We start from the raw sequence: 11,539 nt of genomic DNA, 5'->3' as shown, positions 1-11,539 counted from the left end.
CAGTATTACTTTCGATGGTCGCAAATTTGAATCTAGCATGATGCAAACATTTGTAATGATTAGTAGTTGTTTGTATTGCTCTGGGTGTTTTCTATGTATATTATGTACGCATTTAAGGTAAGTTTATTATCAATATATAAAATAAATATAAAAAAAACTCTCTCTGTCTCTTATATATGTATCCACAAGACAGATTTTTTTTATAAATTTTATCAAGATCTGACGATTATTTCTTATGTTACTTTTGTTATGCGATTAATGTCAGTTTTTTATATATATTTATTTATTTATTTACACACAAAATTGTATGCATGGCGACATAATGCCTGATGGCATTCTCTACCAGTCAACCGTCGCTCTGACCCGATATAATATTAGTAGCATTAAACCCATCTTTTGTTATATTTTTAGATATTTTAAGCTAAAGAATTTTAAGCAATATAATAATATAAAGTTACGTATACATATTATACATAGAAAACACCCAGACCGACACAAACAATCGTATTCGCATACAAATGTTTGTGCTAAATCGAACCCGCGACCATCGGTCATAAAGCGGTGTGCTAGACCACTAGACCACCGTTAAGATCGGATACCTACAATACCTACATACATCAATCGCTTATTGAACCGTCTCTCGCGTCTGAGATATTTAATATAACAAATATTTGACACGCTCACAGTATCATTTTATTGCAAATACTTCGATATGAAAATACCGTATTTAATTCTTCCCACGTTACTATGTTGCAATGTATTGGAAGTACTTACATTTATGATCAAGATTTTGCGTCGGCGCCAATTGTATAATCGTACTTTTCTTAGTACCTTCTTTTTTATTTAACTAGCTGTTATGTAATAAATGTATATAGATATTTATGACATATGTTATTTTAATATTAGGACTAATTGACAAATACAAATGTAAAATCTTCATAAACCTGCTATACCGGAGTAGTGCTGTGATATCGAGTCGTTGAATCGTATTTTTTTATTTTAGATGATTAGATTTAACGTTTTTTATGAAGTTTTTAAAAGATATTTATAATTTACTATATTACGCTAGTACATGATTGTTTCCGATACTGTCTTTGAATTAAACAATACAAAAATACATTTTTTCAAAAGTTTCAAAGATGAACTATTAATGTAGTTATTTCTAAATCAGTATAATAGCTTTTATTTGTATTAAGTTTTACGAAGAACAGCTAAGGAATGCAGTTGTTTCGGTTTTTAAATCAATATAATATTCAACTAGTTACTCGTCCCGGCTTCGTACATGTACCTATTATACATATAAACCTTCCTCTTGAATCACGCTATCTATTGCTGAAAACTGTATTAAAATCGGTTGCGTAATTTAACATATATAAGCGAACAGACAGTGGAAGCGATTTCCTTTTATACTATGTAAAGATTATCTAAAAAGAGTAAAGATTATCTGTACTTATAACGTCTAAAATCTTCAATCTTCATATCATAAATAAATTATTACAAACATTTATGTATTGCTGTACCCGCTTACTGTATATACCGAATGTCATTCTCAATTTATAAGTATTTAATATTGTCGTGTGTATGACATAATTCGTTGATTACGAAATGAAATTAATAAATATAATTGCGGGTATGTTATTGTGTCATTCACACGTGTTCCAGAATAGTTTTATAATGTTTTCAACGGCACGCCTGTCGACGGGAAATGACATGACAGTCAATTAAATGATAAAAGTATGGAGTGTGTGGAAATTGGTTAATGGAAAGTGACAACGAGATAACGTGTTAGATAATCTTGTTTCCGTAGGACGATTTCCTAGATATAATGATAGCAACTGAAGGCATCAAAAATTATTAAATTGCATTAGTTAATGGATTTACATTATTTTGTTTAATTCCGCTACAATTAGTATGTGTGAGATCACAAATGTTAGCGAAAATGACTATCGTTACAACCTTCTCAAATAGTAACCAAATTCCGACCGATATTAAGTCAACATCCATATTGCGACACGTGTTTCGCCTCTGAAGGAGGCATCATCAGGCATTGAATAGAGATAGGATATAGCTTGGAAGCCTAGTTGCCTAGTTGACTGTTCGGACGACCAAACCGCGACTCACGAGTAATATATACGTGCATTAACTAGTGAAATTCCGCAAATTAACACATAATTAGATTAAGTATATGAATAAATTCATCAATTATTATTATAAGATTTATGTCATCTTTTTATGGTGATAATGGAATGGTGCACCCGCTTGCGTTAACGGTTTACGCTGGCGGGGCACCAGTGGAGAATAAGATGAGCATGACTTCAGGTCAGTTAGCCCATAGTGGTAAATTCACTATGAATTTATCATGATGGTTTCCGGGGGTAACCGCGTGGAGGTCAACCTGACATGGTACATTGCTAGGAATAGGGTTATTAGTCCACATTACTAACAATTTCTCGACTAAAATACTTCAGACGTCAACGCAGACATCTTTTCAAAGTCACCATCGATAACATATCTTTATATTATAGTAGTAGATAATATGTATTTGAATCTGTAACCGTTGTTAAGACAGCGTTTATAATCGCTAGACCACTGAGTTCCATATGTAACATAACAAAGAGTGAATTGTAACTAATATAAAACTCATCTTTCTCAGTGTTCTTAGCCAAAGTCCATCCAACTTTCCAACAGTAGCAGTTGTTGATTATTTCACTAGTTTCATCTCTACTACTACAAGATTATGAATATTAATACTAAACAAGTTTTAAGACGAGCTTATGCATACAAATGCGAATTTGTTGTGCTTACTTTACAAGAATTTGTCATTTTATCTGTTTTTACACCAACACGTTAATAAATTAAAACACAATAATAATAATGAAGAACAACTCAGACAGTGTTAACTAGTCCCAAACTTTGCACAACTATCATTGCAGGCACTATATTATAACAGGTAAACGGTAATGTAACATATAACGTAGAATGATGTTTTTGTAAATTCACACAGACTTAGAAGAATTTGTACTATGAGTACTACACAATTACAACCCATTTTCTTCATATATATATACCTACATAATATAGGTACATAGGGAGGAAGGGTATTGTTAGTAATGTGAACTGATGGCCCCATTGTTATCTATGTACAATGTTAGACCTCCATGCATTTTTTCTGAATTTGCCGTGATTTTGTCTCGATAGACTAACTGACCTGACCTCATGTTTATCCTATTGTCCTCCCCTCCGATCGATCCCCATCCAATTCAAACGGGGATCGAAATTACGACGGCCTGAGCCGAGGTTCGAAGCCCAAGTGCCCTCAGACTACAGTCGTATCCGTCAGGCAGGAACTGGCCTTCCGCGGGTTTAGAGTGCCATCTGCACTCGCTCCTTAACGTCCGGTGAAGCTGTAAAGGCCAGCTGCATTAGAGTAGTCCGAAAAAAAACCTTTTGTACTCCATTAGAGCCCAGGCAGAAAGGGGAACAATACCAATATCATTCTTTAATAATATAGGTACATAGAAAACTCCTAAACTTATGCAGTTCATGTACATAGGCATCGCATCGGGTACCACTTACCACTTACTATCAGGTTAGCTGCAGCTTGTTGGCCATTTTAATCATATAAAAAATACCTCTTCATATTTAATAGTTAGGCTAGTTGTTTATAATATGATCTTTATTAATCATATACTTCTTATTTGTATAGGCGAAAGATTTTTTAATATTCTGTCAAGTTTTTAAAGTTTACAACCATTAAAAGAGACTATCTTGTTTTTAATATTAGTAATTGCAAGTGATATATGTATGTATGTACATCTGTTTGTTGTCTAGTTTGTATATATGTATCTATTTGTTCTCTGTTAAATTTAGGAATATATACGCAGTGAGTTGTCCAAGGTTATATAGTATTAGTGAATGCAATCCCGGATCAGGTTCTCGCGAGATCTCGTGTAAATTTTCGGGATCAATCCCGACGCATCATATGACGAGATCCCGTTCGAGATTGACGGGATTGGGCGGCAGTGAAAAAGAAATAAAAAATATAATCACGATTATATCGTAAAGAACCAAACCAAGCAGATATTAATACGGCAGTACTAATCGAAGATGACTTGCCTCTTTCAATGATTGCAGAAGATTTGAATTTACGAGCTGCATAATAAATCGCTTCAAGAGGAATTAGAAGAAACTCTGCGAGATTCTAAAAGTCCTTTTGCACGTATATCCACGTCCACGAGCTTAGACAAATTAGAATCTACCATTAAAAAAGAAATGGATTTGTTTGAGTGTGGAGGAACAAGGGATTTTTGCAGTTTGCATATAATTGCTTCGCCACGCTGTTGCCAACTAGCGTTGAGTCGGAGAGGGCATTCTCAGCAGCGGGGTACATTGCAACGGACATTAGATGCCGTTTAGCATCTCACTCTTTTTCCTAATTCCCTTGAAATAAGCTTATTGTTTCGATTACCTAATTTACCTACGTACTACCTACCTAATTTTCCTTACAACCTAATTATTATTTAGTTGGTAAGATTAAAGAATAAAGGTTTTTATTTTCTTTCGAGTAATATGTTATTTTAGTTAACCTCACTATCACAAACAAGCAGTTATTAGCTTTTTCAGTCATCTGAATTCAACATTTTTTTAAAATTTAGACGGGATCCCGAAATTCCGTATCCCGCGGGATTGATATATAATCCCGCGGGATCCCGAATTGTCTCGAGTCGGGATTGCATTCCTTATATAGTATATTAATAATTATTTATTAATCATCGCCAAAATCATGTAAACTGCTAAATCGGCAATAGAGCCATTATGGCATAGGCGCGGCCTATTATATTAAGCTAATAATTTGGCCAACACATTATTTTATTGTAGCACGCTGGTTTATGAGCGGTTTTGTATTGCATTGTAATTAACAGAGTAGCCTATATGGGACACAGTTACCTAGATACATCAAAATAATAATTGCATTTAATAATGGCTAGTAAGACAAATTCAATATTGTCTACTAAGCACTGCCGTGTCTAAACTGTGTCAACTTACATTTTCATATTGTCACTTAGTTTATAAGATCAATATATACATATTGTCAGTCAACTATCATTTGTAATATCAGGGCCGGATCGTGAATTTGTGGGGCCCTGGGCTACACTTAGGGCCTTACCTAATTATATTACTCAACTAAAAAAATACACCAACAGACCAAAAACAAGCGACCGGAAATTCCCCGTTTCTTTTGTTAGACGCGCCTTGCATGGGTTGATTGATTTTAGTATTGCCAACCTTATGATAAGTTTAGAATGTTATTCTAGATATTTTTTATCGTTTCAGTGGGGACTGGCGGCCTTTGTATCCTGGGATGGGCTGGGGCCCTGGGCTGCAGCCCAAAAAGCCCTTAGGTAGATCTGCCCCTGTGTAATATAGGTACATCGTCTCTACCAACAACATAGTATCTTTTACCCGCAACAGCCTACAAAGGTGAACTAATTGTTGGATAAATATTGTGTATGTATGAAAATGTGGAACAAAATTAATGTTCAGAAGCTTCTCCATGGATCCCCAAGAGTGTACAACGATTAGGGTAGTAAATGAAACTAAAAAAATCTTTTATACAGTTAATGTTCAAATTATATACTTTATATATATATATATTTATATTTATATTTAATCATGGATTCCATGGTTAACAGCCACAAAAAGAAGTTTAAGGCTTCTAACTTACAAATGACCATATTCATATTCCTTACCGTTTCTTCCTACCATTTTTTAAATTTTTTCACCCGTTTCCCGCCAATTTCAATCAAATTTTCTTTCTGAATATTATTATTCACGTATTTGCGTACTTATTCTTATATATTGCGCGAAAACTAGTCACATCACGGTTTAATTTAATAATTGATTGGGCTATTAGGTAATAGTATTTTGTAAACTAAGTATCAATACTCGGATCTGCCATTGAATAACTACCCGCTGGTTGATGTTTATATATAGAAATATAGATATTAATACGGATATTTGCCCATGGTGTAACATATTTGAATTCGATGTGTTTGGTATAGGGTTGCCAGTCATAAAACACTTAGCTTCATACGAACAAATATTACAAATTAACGTACATAATTAGGTACATTTGACTCTTCTTCGATCCAATTAAAATGGGTATCGAAATTACGACGGTCTTAGCCGAGATTCGAACCACTGGCGGTGTTCTCAGACTAAAGTCGTATCCGTTATACGGGAGTTGTACCATAAACCGCTCCATAAGTCCTTCCACGGGTTTCGAGTGCTATGCACACTTGCCCCCATCGTTCGGTGAAGCTGTAAAATCCTGCTGCGGCCAACAGCATTAGAATCGTTCGCAAAAAAAAAACTATTTATCTCTCTAATCATACACCACCATTTAAAAGTTCCGTATGTCAAAATCTATAGTATAAAGAATGAAAATATCCTCGTACTGAAGACTATCTAATACCACTAATACTATATTATCTGTGCTATTACTAATCATATACCATACATGTAAGAGTACTCTCATACGGTTGGCATCCCTGGTATGGTCATATTTTTAGAAAGGATTCGTTAATGTACCGGAAATTGGCAAGGAACTATAAAAAGTTTTCTACCTTCCTGGAATCTTTTTTTACATTAAGCCATAACGATCCCATACTTTGTGAATGGTAATATAACTCGTGGTATCAATATTATAGTATTTAGCTCCCAAAATGGCGACGGAAGTATTACGCTGTATGATCTAACACGCATTTATTATACAATAACTACCCGTCTTTACTTCGCATATACATGTATTATACATATATAAAAACAGTCTGCTTGAATCACTCTATCTATCGTTATAAAATACATTAAAATCCGTTTTGTAGTTTAAAAGATCTAAGCGAACAGTCAGCAAAAGCGACTTCATTTTAGACTAAGTTTAAAAAATACGATTACTTAACGCTAGGGAGCAGTTACAATGCTTGGAACACGTTTATATGTATATTCCTCTACCATACACACACATTACCTATCATACATACATGTGTGTATGTATGATAAGCAATGTTTCATCATATCGCTACAAGATAACATAGGCCTAATAAATGCTGAAAAAAATTATAAGTCGATTTAAAAGCAAAATAATAATAATATTTATAAAAAAATTTTAATTTGGTCGATATAATGATAATTATTGGTTGTTCGGAAAGTAATTTCGTTTTTTTCTGACTGACGATTTAATTGTATTTTTTGCGCTCAACTTCACACTTAGCCGTGTAATTTTTATATGCTTTGAGAGCTCATATAGCAAGCAAGGCTTGTGTGTGAAAAATTCCAATTAATTCTACGCAGTAGTTTTTGGTTGGTGCCCTTTTAAATATGAAGAGCTATAAGCAGCATTTTCGACATATCTTACTGTTTTACTACAGAAAGGGCAAAAATGCTGTTCAAGCCAGAAAGAAATTGACCGATGTGTGTGGAGAAGGTGTGTTAACAGTACGCCAGTGCCAGAACTGGTTCGCTAAATTTCGATCCGGCAATTTTGATGTCGAAGATGCACCACCCTCGGGAAGACCGGTTGAAGCTGATAAAGGCATTGGTTGATGTGAATCGGCAAATAACAACACTTATAATAACATCCCAGGCCTTTCAAGTGGCCATAAATTGTTAAATTTGATAAATTTAACCTTAATCCGATCTCACGTGTTGTTATTCGGTGTTTCGCATTATCCCCAGAGCATGGGGTTATGCAAGTTAGCCCATCAAGACATATTCACCAGGAATTTATCAAGGTGGTTTCCAGAGAGAACCGTGTGGAGGTCAACCTGACATGGTACACTGCTAGCAATAGGGTCAACAATCCACATTGTTAACAATCCCCTTCCACCCTGTTGATGTATAATATAAATTATATAATATAAATTATATAACCAGAATAGTAACATAAAGGAGACATTTACGTAGAACTAAGTTGGTTCTAAGTTTTGCAACTTGTTTTTATTATGTTTTAAAGTTTGCAACGTGCTGAAACTTATCCTTATTCCATTATAGGACGCGCTATCTACTTTTCGTTCATGTCTCGATTTCAATAGTTCTTTTTCACTTAATACAGCGACACATTTACCGGGGTTCACTTTGTACAAAGTCGTATTCGTGGATTCCTCTATTTCAAACCCGCCAATCAGACTAATTTGTAAGGTCCGACCGCTCAGTTTGCGTTTCTGACAGGTCGGGATCGAATGGGCGATGTAACTTTGAACTGACGTACGTACATAGTTTTTAAAAGTCAAACGACATCAACCTGCGCTGTTTCAAGGTTATTTGGTCACATCACTACAAAAAGTACAATTCAGTTTTATGTGGTTTGACTTTTAAAAACTATTGTTTTTAGAATTTAGAATAGCCCAAAATTAATACGTTTATTGTAAGTTGGAATAATGATTGAATTTTTAATGTTATTACTCGTTAATAGGGCAAATAAAATATATTTAAAATTGTAACGTAAATTGTACGTCAGTTCAAAGTTACATCGCCCATTCGATCCCGACCTGTCCGAAATGCAAACTGAGCGGCTGGACTGGAAGTAGTACTTCGGTTATAGGAATAGGCCACTGAAATTACAGGATAAGAGGCTTGACAGTCCTCTGGAATGACAACGTATAAGTGGTATCTCAAGAGTGACACGATAACGTAATGTTCGTTCTGCTGTTTATGTGTGTTACAGTTACCACTTACCATCAGGTGGGCCGTTGTTATATCCGCCATTTATATATTACATAAAAAATGTTAATATGGACAGCCACATATATACAGATACAGTTTTTGTTTTCTTTTAATATACTGATTTTATTTTCTTTAAACAATTAATATTTAGTCTTTTGATGGACCATTTAGATTTAAAATACGTTGAGTAGGATAAACATATAGTTTAAGACAAAAGAAAGAAAATATTTAATGCAATAGTAGATTCTTTCAATTACTAAAATATTATACATATTTAAGACATTTTAAGGATTAAAATGCATGAAGACGTACTAAACTATTCTTAAAACCTCCTCTTTTCGCGTAGTTCATTGAAATATAAGACAATAAAACGTCTTTATATTTTTATCACGGTTAAGCATTTTTTAAAATGTCTAATAATGCATGAGCGTGGAGTATACTAGAGCTATTTAAATTCCCACGTCTGTGTTCCACACAATATAAAAGCTAACGAGTTATTTAATTTCCTTATCCACGTTCCACTTGGCAATGCGTAATTACATGGATTTATACGCATCTCGTAAAATTGAAATCCAAATAACTTAATTAATAATTATTAAGTCGATAGGTTGAATGAAATTATATTTGTTCGGAAATATTACGTATCTGAATTAATATTACGCGGAAATATTGGGACTGAACTCACAACGATTGGAGCCTGGATTTCCTAAGATACAGATCTCTGATCTAGTTTAGGATCCAGTGTTTTAAAAATATTATAGTGTAATTATTATAAACCTGTAAAGTTTGTAAGTATCGATGGATAGATTATTGATACTCGTTTACGCAAAAACTACTGATTGGATTTTGATGAAATTTTACAGTAATATATCTTATATAATACATCACAATAACATATTGGCTATAAATTGTATGCGGGTGAAACCGAACTCACAGCTAGTAGTCAAATATTGCTGCTGTTACATATTTTATGTTTCATTTTCGGTAAAAATAAATAAATATTTATTTATTCATATTCATTCAATATACACCACAATTCACAGAAGTTCCAAAACTTTAAATATAACTAGAACACATTTGAAAATAATAATTATTTTGTCCTCCATCTGTGAAGAAACGCCGAAGGATACAAATAGAAAATGATGCTCAATCTTGTTTTCTATTTTCATATCCAATACATCCAATAATTTTTGTTTATAATATTATATACACAATATAGTATCTCTTCCTTTTCATGCCAGAATGAGTTAGAGTCGACTAGAGCAAGCACTATTATGCTTGGCATAAAGTGCTTGCTCTGCATGGCATTGATTCTGAGCATATTCATAGACCTTGTTCGTCTTACCATCAGTTGAACGGCCATCTTGTTTGTCATTTCAGTTACTTAAAACATAACAGCCACAACTTATTGTAAGATCTGTAAAAATATGTTACTGAGAAATATTTTGTTTTAAGAATAATGTTTGCCTTATTTTGAGTTACAAAGAAAAAGTTTTGATTACTTGAACTTATGAACGACGAATCTGTGGGCATTTGTCATTAATATTATCTTGAAGAAAGAGCGATACAATATTAAATTACGTAAAGGACACTTACCGTGTTATAATAAATAATACTTGATGAATTTAAAATGAAAGCGACTTTGGATATTACCGAATGATCATTTAAAGAATTTATCCAGAAACAATTATTTTATAACTCACTATACTGATGTAAAAAAATAGTTGTTTTTTCCTTAAATTTATGACGGGATGTTTATTTGTGAAAAAATATTCTAATTTATTTTTATACAATACGGATGATAAACAAACTGATGGCCTATCTAATTGTATATAGCAACCGTTGCCTATACAAATGAATAGTCGGACGTCGAGTCATCTTAACATCAGTGGTATATATCTTTTCGATTCTTTTAATAAAGATACATTTCCCATTATTGTCCTTCAACTGCTTTCTGTTTTTACCCAATAGTTAGCTGGTAGAGAATGCCAAATGGCATTAAGATTATTAAAACTTTTTTTTGATAGTGCAAGAAAGGATAAATAAATAAAATAAATACAGTGTTAATAAAAATATTATTTAATGCTGTTTGAGTCAACTGTGAAAAACCTTCGTGTTATGAATTAAACATTATACTTGTTAAGAAAAATAAGATAATACTAACTGTGAAATTTATAGTGTATGAGTCATTCTGATGTAGAAGCTTCATTAAATTTGTAAAGTTTCATTCAGTAGTGTTTGCCTGGAAGAATATCAAATATCCATCCATACCTAAACTGCCACGTTTATAATATAAGTAATAATAAAAAAATAAAATGAGTTAGAAAAATTAAATTAGTACGAGAGAAGTGCAGTGCTGACTAGTGTTACTAGATAACAGATGTTTTAAATTTATTTAAAGTTAAATCCACTCAAAGTAATAAATAGTTATGTTTACTACATTTAGCGTTAATTACTTTACTACAGCTTTACTATTCTGTATGTATCTGTAATAACATAATAAGTGGCAAAGATTGTAAGATTGTATGGTAAATGTAGTCGGATTTTGAAAACTGTTTTAGTGTTGGATAGCCCATTATCGAGGAACACTATAGGCTATAACATTACGCTAGGATAAATAAGAACGCAGATACATTGAAAAATGTTTCGAAAATGAGGAAAATGTAACACAGATGTAGGTGCGAGGGTAAGCTTCTAGATAATAAAGACTAAGAATCAAGGTAGCTGCCTTCCTACAGATTAAAAATTCCCTTGACCTTACATAAGGTACGGTTTTTAACTGCCTCAATTTATTTATGTTAATAGCAACCGTACGTTG

This window comes from Achroia grisella, unplaced genomic scaffold (assembly GCF_030625045.1).
Source record: "Achroia grisella isolate CSIRO2021 unplaced genomic scaffold, CSIRO_AGI_Agris_v1 utg840, whole genome shotgun sequence".
Classification (NCBI taxonomy): Eukaryota; Metazoa; Arthropoda; class Insecta; order Lepidoptera; family Pyralidae; genus Achroia; species Achroia grisella.
Note: the sequence above shows the minus strand (reverse complement) of the source record.